General features: G+C 43.6%; 1 protein-coding gene across 1 annotated transcript in view; it reads right to left on the bottom strand.

Annotated features, from left to right (window-relative positions):
• TRPM8 (transient receptor potential cation channel subfamily M member 8) overlaps positions 1–9726 on the bottom strand; it is a 104384-nt gene extending 94658 nt beyond the window's left edge. The window contains exon 1 of the mRNA XM_054044163.1: positions 9615–9726. The gene's annotated coding sequence lies outside the window, so the exon portion shown is untranslated. The remainder of the gene's footprint in view (positions 1–9614) is intronic.
• Between the last annotated feature and the right edge of the window lie 8495 nt (positions 9727–18221).

The raw sequence follows: 18221 nt of genomic DNA, 5'->3' as shown, positions 1-18221 counted from the left end.
ACAAGGGACATTCTGGTTCAGGAGTTGAGGAGGAAGGCCCGATTCTTCCCCACCCCTCTTACATCTACTCTGGCAGCTCCCCGGGGAGTGCAGCGTGGACAGCAATGCCAGCCCAGCCTCAGAACATTCAGAGCTTCTGGCCAGCTTCACCATCGAATGGTTTACAACTCTGCTGAATCTGTGGGGAATTTCACCTGACAGAACAAACGCCCTCTTTCCTGAGGGGATTCCCCCTGCCAGACAGCAGAAGCTGCTGCAAACAATGGAGATATTAGAGCTTCTCAGAGAGAGAGAGTGTTCCTATAATCCTTCTGTCACGAACAGAAAGCTTTAACAAAGTTAGCCCAGTGGTATCCAATCACTTTCAGAACCACTGAGTTCAGTAAAACCCAAACATCTGAAAAACAGGAACTAAAGAGTTGAGGGACAACACGGCCTTAACTTTGCCCTCTTTGAGCCATGTCCCAGTATACTCCTCTCACTCTTCTTTTGCAGCTGCGGCAGAACATTGTGGGGATGGGCCACATGACCACTGTAGAACAGAGTCAAATGCCTCCTCTTTGCTAAGGCAAACCTTGTGTTTCAGTGAGCTGTACTGAGCAGGAGCTACCTACACCTGCCTGAGACTCAGGCAAACATACATCACACCTGCTCAGCTTCACAGCACCATCTCACACTCGACCTTCACACACCTACAAACCACCCACACCCCACTTTGCTGTTGACAACCCTTGTGGCAAGAGGACCCCTATGCACGGCTATGACCCCACTTACAGAACTCGTCTCTGAAAGGAGGCATCCAGGCTCTCTCGAAGCAGACAGGCACCTCTTTCCTTGGATCACGCACGAGGGGGGGCAGGGAAAGGGGCTCAGAACCCCTCCCCAGAGAAGCAGGGGCCCTCCAGCTGTCCTCATATCACCACCACAACTCTGGCAAGCTGCTCCTACTAATCTCTCCACCGTTCAGCACAGCAACCCTCACCACAGTGAATTCAGCGGGAGGGCATGAAGATAATTGCCAGGGGCTATCGCCAGCTCCAGGGGAGTTTGTCTCCCCACCACCACCTCCCTGCCAGCATTTCCCACTCACCCTCCCCTTCCTGTCCCATTCAACCATTAGCACTGCAGAAGTGCATAAAAATGTTGCTCCTTGTCTGGTGCCCTCTGCTGCTGTGTCCATATTAGACAGCAGCTTACTAGAGGGCTACACACTGCCTTGGGTATGGAGCCCGAGCTGTACACAGAGCCACTCCACACACACACACACACATTATGCCCACTCTCCTCACGTCCCCCCATCATGCCCCTGGCCCACCCAGTCCATTCCAAGCCCTCACTCCTCCCTCTTATTTTATATTCCCTGGTTTTCAGAGTTTTACATTCAAATTCAGCAGGGAGAGGGTCTTAGGGTTTCCCCCAAACCCCCAGCACACACACAGGAGGGGTAAATGTGGAGCTGTAGCCCCCTTTCCCTAATCCCCCATTGCCTCTGTCACCCACCTCCATGTCACCCTCCCAGTGTCCCCTCCCCACCAAGCATGCTCCCCATTATCTTCCCCTTACCACTGCCCCACAGCCCTCTCTGTATGCTCTCACTCCCTTCCACCTACTAATCCCCCCATCTCCCCGTGCCTTCCCAACCCCCACATCCCCAGCACCATGCAGCAAGCATTTGCATGTGTCATTATTATCTTTCCATAAATAGTATGAGCACCCTCTGAATTATCTCGTGCACTCAGTTTCCATTCCCCCCAAAATAAAAGAAGCCCTTGACAGAGGGTTTCAGCAACATGCCTACAGTCCCTTCTCGGATTTTTGCCAACGGTAGGGTTAAAATTTAGAGCGCTTGGGTTTAGTTCAGATCCAATAGGCACAGCATGTCCCCTTGAGCTCCTCAGGTCACATGAAAACTGGCTGCCTGGAAACCCTCTCAGCTAGTCTTTCTGCACATGTGCATTGCAATCCGTTTGGTACGCCAGTGTTTAGCACACACCAATCTAGAGAACTGAACCCTTCTTTTAACAACATTTTCAGTATCGCTTCCCCTAAGGAGCAGTGATTATCAAACACTAAGAAAATATCAAGCAATTGAGATCAGTTCTGGAGTGATTAGCGTGATGGTTTCAGCCCCAGGTGTGTACAAAAATAAGTTGGTCAACTGTGGACTTTATAAAGCAACAAAGAGTCCTGTGGCACCTTAAAGACTAACAGATGTATTGGAGCATAAGCTTTCGTGGGTGAATGCCCAATTCGTCAGACGCATGTAGGACTTTATGAAACACAGGTGTTGGGGAGCTGTATCTCAGGAACTCCTTGCTCGTATGACCCCAAATTTGAATGACTAACTCTATCCCTCATCTCCCTAAGACCAGGGCTGGCTCTGGCTTTTTGGCCGCCCCAGGCAAAAAAAAAAAAGCGGGGCGGCCAGAACGACAAAGCAAAAAAAACAAACCCTGTGCGGCCGGAGCCAGGGTGCAGGCGGACTCCCTGCGCTTCAGATGTGCCCCAGCTAGCGGGGGAGGGGAAGGGAGTAGGGGGAGAGAGAGAAGGGGGGAGGCCAGGGCTTCAGCGGGGTGCTGCCACGCAGCCCCTCCCGCCGCGCCCCCTGCCACCTGCCGGGAGGGCTCCGCGCTGCCCGGTCGGCTGGGAGGGAAGGACGCGGACTGCCCTGCCAGGCTTGCTGCAGGGCGCTCCTGTCCTCCATGCCGCTGCCCCCTACAGGGCGGCCGGAGCGGAACAAAAAACAAACAAACAAACAAACAAAAAAGTGGCCGTGCCGCCCTAGGATTGGACGGAATGCCACCTCATACAATCTGCCGCCCCAAGCACCAGCTTGCTCGGCTGGTGCCTGGAGCCGGCCCTGCCTAAGACACAGCAAATGTCCAGTTAATCTAAGTAAACGTCCAGATGTTAGAGCTCTTGAAGGAGTCTTGAAGGAGTCAGATGTTAGAGCTCTTGAAGGAAGGGGTTCACCTTAACTTTAGCAGAACTGGCCCACCACTATAATAATGCAACATGTTAGGCAATCTAAATATAGGGGTCACTAACAGGTCCTCCTATTATGTTTCATGAGTATTTAACTAAGACCCATGTATATTATATGAAGTACTGTCATTTAGAGATGGCTAAAATGTTAGAGTCAAAACATATACTAACATGCAAGGAATAATACGCAACAAGGGATGACTTAGCATGTTTTTTTAAAGCTAGCAACATAGTACGATACGGCTTTACAAGTATTTCCCACTGATAGAGGTTTCTACTTCAGAATGGTAGTTATTTTTCAGTATTTCTACAGTTGTCAGATTGTGCATATCCATATGAATCCCCTAAAGCTGCATGAATTTTAGCATGAATATTCATTCAACAACAAAAAAATGGAAATTTGAAACCTCCTTTAAAAAAAACAAACACTGAGATTATAAGAAGCCATGAACAACAAGAAGCAGCAATCCAACGGAGATAAGTTAGGCTTATAGAGTTCTTGGTCCTCTGAATATTAGAAAGAACCAGAATATGTTAAAGAGCGGATTTGATATTGGTCATTGAAGGACTTCTGGGTAGGAGGCCAGTCTCTGGTTCTCTGCTGAGTCGAGTGTCTCCTCTCATAACGGTCTTTCAGCTCACACTACAAATACCACATAACGTATGAGGTCATTCGTACAATACCAGTTGTAACAGCCCTGACTGAGTTTCCCCTTATCCACACTCACCAGGCTGTACGCGAAGCAAACCTTTGGATCCCATAGGCTTTTAAGCTTACGGTCTCTGAGCAGCGTTCATATACTGTCCCTTTCTCTGGCCTTTCAGGCACACTCCTGGGGTATAGACTCCAGTGCTGGCACCTCCTTCTTGGGAGGTGGGGCCCAGCTGCCATAGGCCTCAAGATTGATGAAGACACACACTCCCAAGATTTCCCAGTCACTCTTGCATGCCATCTCCAGAGCTCCACCTTTGTGGGTACCTCGAGTTACTGTTTCACACATCAGGGACTTTGTCACCGTTAAATCAAGTAACAGAGTCTCTGCAAAGCTACCTCTAAACCACATACACTTTACTCCTAGACAAAGAGACATACAGATCTAAGGGGGGAAAAAACAAACACATCAAACAACTGCACTCATGGAAGTTTCCTCTTCTCTCCTGAGAGTCCTTTGGGTCTTAGGACAGGTCTACATTACAGAGTTAGTTTAACGTTATGTCGACCTAACTCTGTAAGTGTCTACACTACTGTGTTGCTCCTGCTGATGCAAGTCCCCCACTACACCGACCTAATAACTCCATCTCCTTGAGGTGCGCCGGCACTTAGGTGAATGTAGTTAGGTCGATGCAGTGTCTCAACTCAGCACAGATCAAATCAAAAGTACAGGTCACAGAACTCACTTGACATTTGCTGCCATCGCATTGTTCACTCTGAAAGTTATACCCCTTCACCCTAGTCTTTGGCTTGTCAATTTTGATAGCAAGCTCTTTCAGGCAGGAAATATCACTTACTCTTGTTGTATAGTGCCTATCACAATGGTGACCCATTCTCCGTTGGCCCCATGCACTACCATGATAATCCTGACACATTACATGTATACATATTGTGACAAAGCTCTGTCCTTGTCTGCGTGGGTCCTGCATTTCCTGATGGATTTCGCTAGCCTCAGAAGTTCACTGTGACCCTCTACTTAACCCTTCTCTCTCTAGAGACAAGGGTCACAGTCTACTGAGCCATTTTCATCATAAGCCAGCAAGGGAGGTGAGGAGAAGCTATCCTCCCTTGCACAGTCTCTGTTGTCTCCCAGTCTCAGTGATTAATCAGGGGACAAAGGGGGAGAGCCCAGGCCCACCCTCTACTCCAGCCCAGGGACCCTAATAGTATCAGCTATGGTAGCTGACCTTTTAGGAACAGGACACGTTCAATTCCCTGGGCTACTTCCCCACAGCAGCCCCCACTTCCTCAAGCTCCACTTCACCCTTACCTCAGGGCCTCCTTCCTTGTGCCTAATATGGTGTGTACTGTTCAGTCTCTCCAACAGCACAACTTCCTCCCACAGCTCCTGATATGCACACCCACCTGACTAACTGGGAGGCTTTTAACTAGTTTCAGCCAGCCCCTGATTGGCTTCAGGTGTCCCAATCAACCTAGCATCCTCCCTGCCTTCTGGAAAGCTCTTAATTGGCCCCAGGTGTCTTAATTGACCTGTAGCAGCTGCCATTTACTTACCCTGGTACCAGGGATTTGTTAAACCTGGGGCTAATATATCTGTCTCCCACTACTTTTCTATAGCCATCTGGCCTTGCCCCATCACAATATATAAAAATATATTTCTGTTTTTATTACACAGATTACTAACACTCAGTGTCCAAGATACTCTGTAATACAAGGCTTATTACACTGATTTAAATAAATCAAATATAAAAGACTCTTCCAGAAGCAATTTTATCCTTTTGTAGGAACGTTATTTGTAATAGAAATCAAACTGTGAAAATTTCTATGTCACTTATGCTCTGGCTCCAGTCTGCTAGCACTTCAGCTCATAACCAGGGAAGAAAACAGCCACTTTAGTTCATAAAAAATTCACTTTCCATCTAATTTGCCATCTATGACCTGTCTCCTGTGTCCCCTTTTATAACTGTAGGCAATAACGGCTCATTTCTTCCCTTTTTATCCAAATTGTTGTAACTTATTTTAAGAGGTAATAACTTGTGTGACTTCTGGCCACTTGTGTGGTAACAATGAAGAAGAAAAACAATCCCTTCATAACCACTGGGGACAATATATGTGTTTCATCTTGTCTCCAGCTCAGACACTGCATTTCTCTGCTGCACTGAGGGAAAAAACCACAGGAAAGTATAACAATGACAAAAGATTACAGGTGAAGAAGTGTGGGAAAGTACTTAGCACTTATCTAAGCACTTTTCAAGCACAAAGTGCCTTACACACATTACTGGAGTGATCTTCACAACAGACCTATGAGATAAGTCATTACTATTTTTCCCTCCTCACCCCCATTTCAATTCCAGTTCATTTCTACCTCTGGCCCTAGCTCACTTCTGAAGTTCTCAGTGTTCCCAGCAATGGTGACAAGATCCATATTTCCAAGTTGTGGCTACAGAGCATGGTTGAATAGACGGTTGCATAGTTGGTGTTGGTCCTGCTTTGAGCAGGGAGTTGGACTACATAACCCCCTGAGGTTTCTTCCAACCCTAATCTTCTATGATTGCACCATACATATATATATGGCTCAATTCAGAGAAGCACTTTGCAGTACCTCTCAGGTATTGTTTAAAATAGTTTTGTTTCAAATATTGTTTCAAATATTGTAGCAGTGGGAAACATCGTATTGTTTAAAATAGTGTAGGAGTGGGAAACACACTAATGATCAAAACAAAGTTTAGGCCATGTGGAGCCACAATGGAGTGGCAGATGGTGAGTGGCCTGCTGAGACCAACTGGAATATCTCTTGGTGTCCTACAGGAAAGGCAGTCACTGACTGCTCCTAGCATAGATTCCCCCGAGCTCTACTCTCCAGTTGCTGTGCAGCAAACAATAGAGCATTTACAATCATTAAAGGATGCTCTCAGGCAGGTCTATGTATTGTAATTGCCATGCATACATCAACAACCAGCCAAATACTTAAGTATCATTCTTTAACATCATGCCTAATGGCGATCAAGCAAATATTTCTAGCAATGCTTCTGTATCTGGCATCACACCCATCAGCAATGCTAAGCAAAAATTATATACTGCACTAAGCAATTGTGCTCTAAGTAGTACATAGGTACAACAAGAAACACATCTGAGAATGTTCTAAACCAACTGGAATGTCTGGTTAATGTTTCAGTCATTTCACAGGTACACAGCTAGTTGAAAAAACCATGAGCACCGTTCTATGAAGGGGACATTTTTAAACAAGTTTTGCCAACATTTCCTTCCCTTTGCCAAAAATTAAACAAAATTTGGTTGGACATTTCAAGGCAGCTTCTTACGTAAGAGTAACAACGTAATAGAAACTTGTTAATATCAATGGGACTACTTGCAAAGTAAGGATAGCAGAATTGGGCCTGTAGAGATTCGTTCCCGTTGGCATTCATTAAAGTATCAAGAGTTTCCATTATGTAGAATAAACATGCCTTGCCCATATTAAACCACTCACTATGCCTCAAAAGAAGAGCTGATCAACCTCAAATTACAAAGAACATTTAACAATCAGTTTTGGTTACTGATCAGTCAATTCCATTCCAGGGAATTTTGCCAGAATCCAAAAACTTTCACTTCATCAGCTCCTGCAGAGATGTACACAGCAGATGGAATTTCAGCTCGGACATGGTAAGCACAATGCTACTTATCTTGATTTTAGTACCTTTTGCTTAAACAAGTGATTATGCATAACAAAATCATTACACTGCTGACCTAAATCTCAGTTGATCTTCAGACTAAATCCAAAAGAGATTATAGCCAAGGAATACACTTTAGAAAGAGACCAACCCATTTTCTGTTTAAGCCAATGAAAATATTCACTGGTGGTCAGTTTGGCCCAAGTGTGGAGAAAGGGCTCCGTAGAGCTACACAAGCACTGGCTTTGGAAAGAGATGAATATTCCAAATCCCAATAAATTCTGACCTCAAGACCACAAATATGAATAAAGGACCAATTCTGACCTCTCACCAGCTTACACTTAAATAATTGCACTGAGCTCAGTGGCCTTGTTCCTGATTTACCCTGTGGTATAACAGATCAGAATCGTGTTCAAAGGCCCAAGTTGAGTTAACCATAAACTAACCCAAAATCAATCCTACATCAGACTTATATTGGTCCAAGTCATTACATAGGAACTGGTTACTGCAACAGTCATTTTATTTTCATAGATATTAACACCTATACAACATGCTCTAGACACCCTGACAGTGTGATCTTCACATAGGAATATATAATCCACATTGTTCTTCTGAACTTGTTGGCCTAACCTGAAAACTGTCCACTAAGAAAAATGTACCCCATCCAACTGCACCTAACTACCCCACAGACCACCCCAGAAACCCTACCAGATATCTAGTTATGCAATGCACCCTGAAGGTCAACAAATTAGGATTATTCTGGACAAAAAAGGTAGAAGAGAGAAGGTCAGAGAGACAACTGGTCCTTCCGCAGCCTTGTCTCTGCCTACACTGGAGCTGGAAGCATGATTTTCAGCTCAGACAGACACATACATGCTAGCTGTGACCAAACTAGCATGCTAAGAATATCAGCATAACCATGGCTGCATGGGCAGCAGGATGGGCTAGGCACCCTGAGTACATACGTTGGGGCTTCAGAAGAGATTTTATCTGGGAATTCTTGGTTAACCTGTGCCGCTGCCCATTTTGCTGTGATGATACTGCTATTTTTAGCTCACTGGCTCAATCAAAACTAGCACCTGTGGGTCTATCCATGCTGGCAACGACACCTCCAGCTCCAGGGTAGAGATACCCTGGGAGTGCATGTATGTTAGGGGGCAGGGAGATCCCAGCTCAAGTGTTTCCATTGACTACAATTGCAGGAGTATATGGCAAAAGCAGAGAGGCAGCCATCCATATATGTACGCAGGACAAAAACAACCATTGTAATGCCTTTGGAGACCAATGAGAGACCACTGCAGGTCCTGGAGTACAGCCATTACATCCAGCAAGACAATTGCTATTGCATTCTGCACCAACTTCAGTGGTTGAAAATAAATGTAGGCTGGAGTTTAATGCACAGCACATTGCAATATCATCAGCCCAGGAAAATGAGGTAACAGCCTTAAGCAACAGAGGGTCCTGTGGCACCTTTAAGACTAACAGAAGTATTGGGAGCATAAGCTTTCGTGGGTAAGAACCTCACTTCTTCAGATGCAAGTCAAGAGCCTTAACCAAGAATTCCAAAAAGCTACAAAATAAATTTTGCATACTCTTTTTTATTAATTGATAAATACATACAGATGTACGGACAAATTATTATTTGATTTGAATGTCCCAATTCACGCTCGCAAATTGTGCAACATAGTGCTGTGAAAGGATCAAATCTTGGTATAGCTAATAGCGCCTCAAGACGCTGCCTTGTTACCAGGGTAATTTACCACACCACTTTACAGGAGCCTTGCTGTGGTGATCACTGCTTGGTGAGGCCACAACAGTATTGTAGCAGTTAAGCCCAGGCTACAGGAGGTTGCAGGTGGCAGAGATGGAGCCTGCACCTGCGCCTCTCCAGTCCCCTCCCAAACAGGGCAGGCTGGGTGTGTGCAAACGAGAAGCTGCCACCAAGCCTCAGGCCCACCTTGTGCTCCACCTCCCACACTGGCCCGGATAGTGGCAGCAGCTCTAGCTCCCAGGCCCACCCGCTGCTTCCTTGCTATAAATAAGGAATATTTTAAGAGCTCTTACATTATACATGTGGCAAGGGGAGAAATAACTAGTGAGTGATTTGTGCCTCACTTGTCAAAAGAGTCATGAGCCACCACTGCCTTTACCCAAAAGGAGCTGTCCCAAAGTCTTATTCAGAACCTTTCTGGTCACTCTTTTACTTTGACCTTCTAAAGGCCGCTGTGCCAAAACCATACCCCAGGTGACTAACAGCAGATAAGTTTCCTCAGAGAGGCTGTTATTACCTTACGTTGGAGATTGTGGTCAGCTGAGTTCCTTGATGTATCTTTGTGGAAAGCGTACAAAATTAAAATGGTGTCTTCTAATGGAAAGTCAGTGTGGTTTGATGTTCTATGAACTAGTTGAGCTTCCCAATAAAGGTTAAGTGCTGAAAGTAATTCACTGTAAAGAAAAGAAACTGGTGAAATGATTAGATTCTTGGACTACAGTTGACTTCTCTCTGTTCAGTAGCAATGCTCTGCATTGGACAGATGGCTAAGAGAAACATGGTAAGTTCTCTCCATAGAAAATGAGCTTCCCTATAAACATCTCCTACCGCAAGGACTGGTTTTACAACATTCACGGCTGGACAACTCATACCACTAGAAAAGAATGGTATTGTGGTTAAGGCATTGGATTGGATTAAATTCCCAGCTCTGCCACAATCTCTCTGATTTGGGGCGAGTCACAGTTTCTGTGCCTCAATTCCCATCCCTACAATGAGAATATTACTTGCACAGGGAAATTCATTAATGTTTTGAGGGGCTAAGATAACAAACAAACAAATTTCTCTACCAAAAAGGCATTTTGTTGATATGTTTATGACATTTGTATAACTAACGTGTTTGGTAACTTGCTTTGATTATTATAGTATCTCTTTTGGTTTCGGATGACCTGTGCGACCTCTAGCCTCAACCTGGCTTTATCTATATTGTTTGTGACTTGACGTGATTTAGCTAATTTTTAGCCATTTGTCTTTAAGTTACAGATCAGTACAGTACTCTATCAACTCTACAGTTCATAACACGTTCAAGGTGGTATAGATCAAATGAGAGATGACTATTCAGATAATTACGCAGGTCTGTGATCTCAATAAAAAAGTGAAAATCAATAAAGTTAAAATCTACTAAGCAGCCATGTTTTGCTCGTCTCTTAGGTTGTCACACTGGCCCATTTTGCTGGTCTGCTCTTCAAGGCAGATTTCACAGAACACGAAAAAAGCAATTCCATGGAGGGAAATTAGGAAATTATGAAGGCTTGTACAGTGCTTCCAAACTGGATTTTGAAAAGGAAGAGATTGGTCCCTAGTGTCTCTTACTTTCTATCTTGCTGTTTACTTCACAGGTATTTTAAATCCATTTTAACAATGTACAGTCCTAACTGCAAGACTACAAACAGGAATAAGGACTCGGAGCTTAGTGGATGAGTGTGTTCTATCATTTGCATGTTAGCCCAGAATGCCCCGTGGTCAAGTTTTGGTGTGAAATATTAACAGATGATAACAGAATGCTACATTAAGGTGGTTTTGGGGTTTGTTTGTTTTTCAAAAAAATAGGGAACAAAAAATGAAAGAAAATAAAATCTAGTAGAAAATAATCAGTGTAACTTTCTGTGTGGCATATTAAACATTTAAGGCAACATTTGCCAACGTGACCAATGATTCTGTATACCTCAGTCAGACACCTTTTAAGGTATCACTACTTTTCAGAAGATGCGGAGTCTCCCTTTGAAATTCAAGTGCCTTTAAGGTGTCTCAAGTTGAGGCTCAAAATCACTAGTCGCTTCTGAAAATCTTGGCTTCCATGGCTTCACTAGTGTGAGATCATGACCTTAGGTTTGCTCCAACTGCAATGGAATTACTTCTGATTTATACTGATGTGAGAGAGATCAGAATCCAATTGCCAATACAATCAAATGCTCAGCAGAAACAAGAAGCCCTTCCTATTTAAGTTGCATGGTAACAGAGAGAACTCCTAACGGGCTTAGCAGTGTATGCTTTTTATCAAAGAACGTGACTAAAATCAAACAACAGATGTTACACACTTGCCCTAACTCATCTCACGTACGCTACATTAATGCCACTGATGTAAGTGAGAGTCAGGCTGATACATATGGTACAAATATCAGAAATTAGCCTTAAATTAATACTTTTAAAGCAGAATTTACAATTTACTACAACAGCCAGTGTCTGGTAAGTAGCTAACATAACCTCTTCACTATAACCTCATTCTGATATATTAATCTAAACCCTTTATCAGTGACACATGGTACAGAACATTGTCTTCCATATAGAATTAGTATGTGTGCATTTTATTGAGTGTTTTTAGCACGATGAGCTCAAAATGAAGCATTATAGCACAAAGAGCAAAAATTATTTTTTAGAAACAAGAAAAAGTGTTTTCGAATGGGCTTCCAGAGATGAAAATGCATTTAATAAAAAGGAAAGAGCTACACAGCAGTACATGTATTTGCTTTAGCTAAGAGAAATATTACTCTGATGCAGCACTGTTAATATCAGATTCCTGATCAACTGCAACATTTCTCCTGAACTAAACGTTTGATGCAGATTGTTACCTATATCACTTCTTTTTTCTTCAGTTATCTTCTCTGTTCTTTCAAGAGCAACAGGGAACGCATGCCCTCTGTCATCATCGCAACACGACACCACTGGAGGAATTTAATGGTTAAAAGCCATGTTTGTCTAATCCATGTTAGTGGATTCCCTTCCCCTATGAAAATAATCGGGATCTCTTTCACTGACACACTAACAGATTATGAAAGAGACAGTGTTTCTTCCCCCAAGAACTTTGCAGAAGCAGCCATCATTACTTATTTGTATTACTGCAGCTCCCGGGAGCCCTAGTCACAGACTAGGACCCTATTGTGCTACACTGAAGTCAGTGATGGGGAGGGTCTATCCAAAGTCAATTGAAATAAATGGAGAAAGTCCTATATCAATAGTCCTTTGCATTCAATCCTCTGTTTAGAGAAAAGGGGATGACAGTATGTTACCTCAATCTGCACTGATCACCAGTAGTAGTAGGAACATGCAGACCTGCTTTGTTCTTTTATACAAATTGCTTCTTAGCATTTGGTTTCTCTGAATCAACCAAACAAAAACAGAAGACCCCTGTGCCTTGTCTTACATGCTGTAATCACACCTGGTACCCTCATCATGGAGTGCCAGACATACAAGACCAGCATTCCAGCAACATGAGCTGTGGTAGCTTCACTCACCTCATGAGGTCACCAGCAGAAACAGAATAAAAAAAAGAGGGCTGTTCCCCAGCCAATAGCAACTGTCTCAAATCACAGTATAAATCTTTTGACAAGAGCATGAGGGTGGGAGAGGTGACTTACCTGTCTTTCCATGTCTGTCCAAAGTGTTTCCACTACTCAGAGTCCTGATCAGAATTCATTCCAACTTTCAGACCTGGGAATGGTCAGAGTTTTGGTTATTTCAGTCATTAGTATCTTCTGTTTTCTGTTGTCAGTTCTGATGTCTAATTAGTGGCTCCCTTCCAGATACACACTCTCTGTCACAGATGCTAAGCAGCTTTAGACTATTCCAAAGTGGGAAATTAGGGAAGGAGACAATGGCTCATGCTGTTGGCACTGCCCTCAAGAACAGCACCCACTCAACACATTAGCGAGAAAGAGACACAGTATGTTAAAAAGGGAATACCAGAGAACTGTTGAACAATGAACTCTAGTATATATTATGCATCCTGAGTCATTTGCATCATGCCTGGTTAGGTGCATTTAATACTGGGCCGGTATGAAAGCATGGAGATGCAAAATCTTAACTAGCAGAAATTAGCAGTGCAGAGATGAAGCAAAGACCAGCAGCTGAAGCAAAACACTAGGGGTCAGGAACCATTGTTCTAATCTGGACTGTGCCACCGGCTCGCTGGATTATGAGTCAAGTGCCTTCCTGTACCTCTTTTCCCATGTGTAAACTAGCAGTAGTAATCCTTCCCTCTCTTTCACAGGGCGGTTGTGAAAAGTTAGTGACTGCAAAGTGCTTTGGCATCTCAGATGGAAGGCGAAACTGGAAGTGCAAAGTACTAACCCTTGCTGTGCCTTGAATCTATCGTGCAAGTCCTGGAAACTGGCAATTATTGGCAGTAGTCACAGAAGCGTTGTGCCTTGTTGCTGCATTGCTGTAACAGAAAATAAATGGCTACGAGGGGTGGATTCTCCTTTCGGGGCGTGATCCTCAGTGCCCATGGGAAGTGGCACAGAAAGTGTTCAGCAACAGCCTGCATTCAAATAGGTCCTGACTCACACTCCGATTCTGCCTATCGGCTCCTCTCTCATTACAGTGCCTGACACATCCAAGAAGCCCAAGCTATTGCAGTCATTTCCAGTCCCTTATTTTGAAGGACTCTTGCCTCAGTAATCTATACTGGCATTTTGCGTAAGCGCTCACTACCAGCTCACCTGGAACTCTAGCACTCCATCATAGTTCTGATATCCAACAACTAAAAATGAAGAGCAGCTAAATTTTATTTTAACCATTTTCTATCCAGTGTGTGCCAAACTAATTTAATATTACACACACACACAAAACCTTGCTATGTTAAGACAACATTATGGTTGCAATATCAAGTGCTCAAAAGTTTGGAAATGACAAAACAGTCGATCTCCACAGAGCTACAAAAAAAAAAAAAGAAAAACCAAAAACACACACATGGGTAGTCAGTGGATATTTCCCTAACCTCATTCTCAAATGGCAAAAACCCATTCTGACGGAAACTTGCCAAGAAAATTTAACTTGAGGCAGACACCTGGCACGGAATTTCACCCTGCATGGGAGAAGTTTGGCAAAGTCATAAGCAACTGAAAACATGATCTTGTAATAAGAAGTGTCAGACAACTTGAACAGGGAGCACTGCCTGACCACCTGTAATGTGACAACTGGGAGGGAGGAAGGAAGAGAAACATTCAAAAGGCATAAAATCCACCAAATGGGGAGGTCTGGTGGTATGGATCAATACAGTATTTCAGTCAATATCTGCAGAAATCCACTGTTGAAAGCAACAAACAATGAATATACTTCCTTTTAAAAAATCCTACAAGGAAAAGACACTTATGAAAAATATATGAGGAAGCTTCCAGTAATTATAAATTAGCAGAGATGTTTCTTTCATTGGCCATTAATTTATATTAATTATTAATCCAGTCCTGCTGTCAAAGTCTTTGTGCCCAAAACACTTCAGTATGTTCTTTAAAGGGGCAGTTTACCGTTTTTACTTTATGAAAGTACATGCTTGACATACATTGAAAGGTAAGTGGTCTAAAGTAAACTATGCATTTGATCACTCTGATCCACTCAATTAAATGCTTTGTTTTTTGAAAGATCATTAAGGAGTTTGGCTGGGGGGGTTGTGAGTGAGGGACTTTGGTGGACATTGAAGTAAGGCTGCAGGCTCTATCGCAGCCACTGTGATCATGGATATTCTATATAGATGACGGCGCAGTTGTGGTTAAAACAGTTCGACCATTTTGAAAGGTGCTACCATACCATCTTTGAGAGATTCCCTATGCTTCAAATGGGGAATGCAGGCAACAGTGGTGATCTTTTTAAAAAATGGAAGGAACTTTATAATGTGCAGTCACTGTAGTAGATTAGGCCAGACAGAAGCTTTTCCAACATCACTCACACCTAACCTGAAACACCTCCAATACACCAGCTCTTGACCTATCCTGATCAGATTACCTGCTGCAGTAACACCTTGCGGTAAATTATGCAGAGGTCTTCTGAGAAGGACAAATGTCTGCTAGTGTTCGGTGCAAAGCCAAACTAATTTTGTAACGTAATGCTTTATACTCTTTCCACTGAGGATGTGGGGTCAAATCTTGATTCGTTCCCTTTCACTAAGATGCTATACTCACAAGCTGGGAGAAGTTGCATCACCAAGATTTCAGGACCAAAAATATTTTCCTCTCAGTGCACCAAGCAGGCCCACACTTTGACTAGTGATGACAAACACTACAGACATGGGTGGGCTCAGTTTCATTACAGAGAGTTTTCTACTGGATAGGACACTGGAGCCCCTGACTTAAGAGAGCTGGATTCTGATTCAAGGCTTGTTTAACCAAGGGGGAGACATAGCTCAGTGGTTTGAGCATTGGCCTGCTAAACCCCAGGTTGTGAGTTCAATTCTGAAGGCGGCCATTTAGGGATCCGGGGCAAAAATCTGTTTGGGGCAGCTTTAAGCAGGGGGTTGGACTAGATGATCTCCTTGAGGTCCCTTCCAACCTTGATATTCTATGAACTAACCAAATCACCGAGTCCACTTGCACAGAACTTAATCTTTAAAAAAAGCTCTCACACCTTTTCAGAATTCCTGCTTCCAGGTTACACTAATCTCCAGAAGTGAAGTAGCTCAAAAAAAGTGAAAATTAAAGAAAGTTAAGCAAACATTTTCCAAGCCTCAAAAAAGTTTAAGGTTTGAGTTGTTGGTGAAGCTTTTGGCCAGGACAGTTGTTTGGATAAAATGACAGCGTTTTCCCACCTTGAGACCAAAACTACCTCTCCCTTAAATAATCATTATTCCAGCAACTCGGAATGAGAGATGGGAGGGAACTAGAAGCTGCAAAGAAGTGGATCCAAGTTTGGATTTTGCCTCTCCACTCTATGTTTGAGGAAGTTCAAATCTGGGAGCTTTGTTTGGGCCTGTGACAGATCAAACTGACACTGGAATTTTGAAAAGTATCTCGTGGAAATACAAAGCCCATGTTTTTCTCTCTCTTCATGAGGATCGTGACAGAAGCGGGGCTCTGGGTTCCACCAGTGTTACTCAACTGAGCTAGTCTCATTTCAGGACAGGAAAAAACCTAAGAAGGTAGCCCAAGGAGATTTGTCATTTCCTGGGGAATGGACTCCAGGTGAGGGTCTAGAACAGACTCTCCTTAGAAAATGAGGAAAAAGAAACTTGACTGTCAACCTTCTTTCATCAAAGTGTGTCAGAAATGGGGGGTACAGTCTCGAGTCCTTTTGTAATGCAGGCTTCTCTCCCTCACTGTCTGGGAGAAGGAAAGAGTTATGAAGTGGAAACCTGCGGGGATCTTCAGATAGACAGTGGCTTTCCTCCTTGAAAATGTCAGACTGTATATTAGAGAAGAATAAAGACTTTGATGACATCAAAGAAGCATCTTGTCCTTTAATGATCTCCTCCATCCTTCTCTCCCCATTACTATCGCTACCTTCTTTTGAACAGAGTTTTCAGCCAAGCTGGAGAAGACCATATTCATCATTCTATCACCCCCTCAGCTCTCCAGTTATATGGTCCAGAAGTTACAAGTCAACTGAAACACAGTGTATTGCAGGGGGTACTTGGCATTTGACCACTCCCTAACTTACATGACCGCCTTTCCATTAACCCAGGAAACTAAGTAATGGAAATATAGTTCTGATTTCTCATTTAATTTTTCAGAGTTACTGGAAAGCTAACTTTGCCCTCCACTATTAAGAGTATGTTACATAATAATTCTTTCCATCTACCAGTCTGGAATCTGTACCAAGTGAAATATTTAAAAATAATAAGAGACCCTACACTGAATGGTTACTTTGGGGGGAAAGGTGTCTTAAATGTCAGAAAACACAGAGCTATTAAAAACAGCTCCTGCCAGACAACTCTATAAACCCCGATTTTTTAATGTGATGGTTGTATTGATTTTTTTAAATGGTGATCCCATTACTACACATTAAGAGTGTGTATAAGCACCTTTATGAAAGTGCTTGTACCATAACAAGGCAAAGAGGGAACAGAAGGGCAGTAATTTTCCATCACATGGACAGTGGCTATAAAGGGTGATTAAGAGAACTGAATACTTCACATATTAAGGCCCAGGATAGCTCTGCAGATTCTAAGGTGGGTGAATTTGGCTTCCCTCTCTTCTACCTGCCATTCTGTATTGCCATAGCCTCTCTTTTCCTTCCCTTCGCAACTCAGATCCATCCCACCTCCTCCCTTCCCCCAAAACTGAAGACCTCACTTTGCCTCCCAGGGAGCAGGCAGCTTCACACTCCCCACCCCCGACCTACCTCCTCCCAGCTACCAACTTCATATCTTAAACAGAGGGAGGCACTCTAGGTTCCATGCTAGAGCCTCCTGGCCCTGAGCTCCCAACACGAGAGAGCAGGCAGGAACCAGCAGTGAAAGGAGGGAACTCAGCAGAAGAGGATCATCCTTGGCAGAGGAGGAGTGGGATCTACCACACCTCTCTGCAGGAATCGTGAGTTGGCCTTCCAGAGCCAGAAACGCTTATTCCGCTCATCACAACACTTCTGAACAAGCCCTGTAATCAACACTGTGGGATTGGCCAAAGTCCGAAGTGTGAGATCCCTCTTGTTCCCTTACGCTCAACTCAGTTACATCGGTTCACATTGCTCCAATTTTCACTCTCCTACAGATTTTTTCAGCCAGCCCAGCAGTCTGCCTGTGCATGTGGGAGGCATGGTAGTGCTGACAGGACACCCACATCCTTGATTGACTAGCTCCTTTTCAGGATTGCTAATGGCAAGGGGCCCGCGTTTATCACTGCCAGCCCTACCAGTCATCTGATACTCCCCTGAACCACCTGGAGGACCAGACACAAGGAGAAAACCAAAATGTAACCAAAAAGCAAGATGAAAAAAATCAAAATTTTTACTCAATCCTGAAATATTTTTACCAAACAGAATCTGGTTTCTGTTTGTTGAAAACCAAAAACTTACACCAAAATTATTATTTTTTTTTGTTCAAAGCAACTTTTGATTTTTTTTAAATTTCAAACCATTTCTAATCCCAGTCTCATCCCATGACCAACCACCACCAACTGGGTTATTATTACCAGTACTCGTC

This window comes from Malaclemys terrapin, chromosome 11 (assembly GCF_027887155.1).
Source record: "Malaclemys terrapin pileata isolate rMalTer1 chromosome 11, rMalTer1.hap1, whole genome shotgun sequence".
NCBI classification, from domain to species: Eukaryota; Metazoa; Chordata; order Testudines; family Emydidae; genus Malaclemys; species Malaclemys terrapin.
This window is presented reverse-complemented; position numbering and strand designations above follow the sequence as displayed.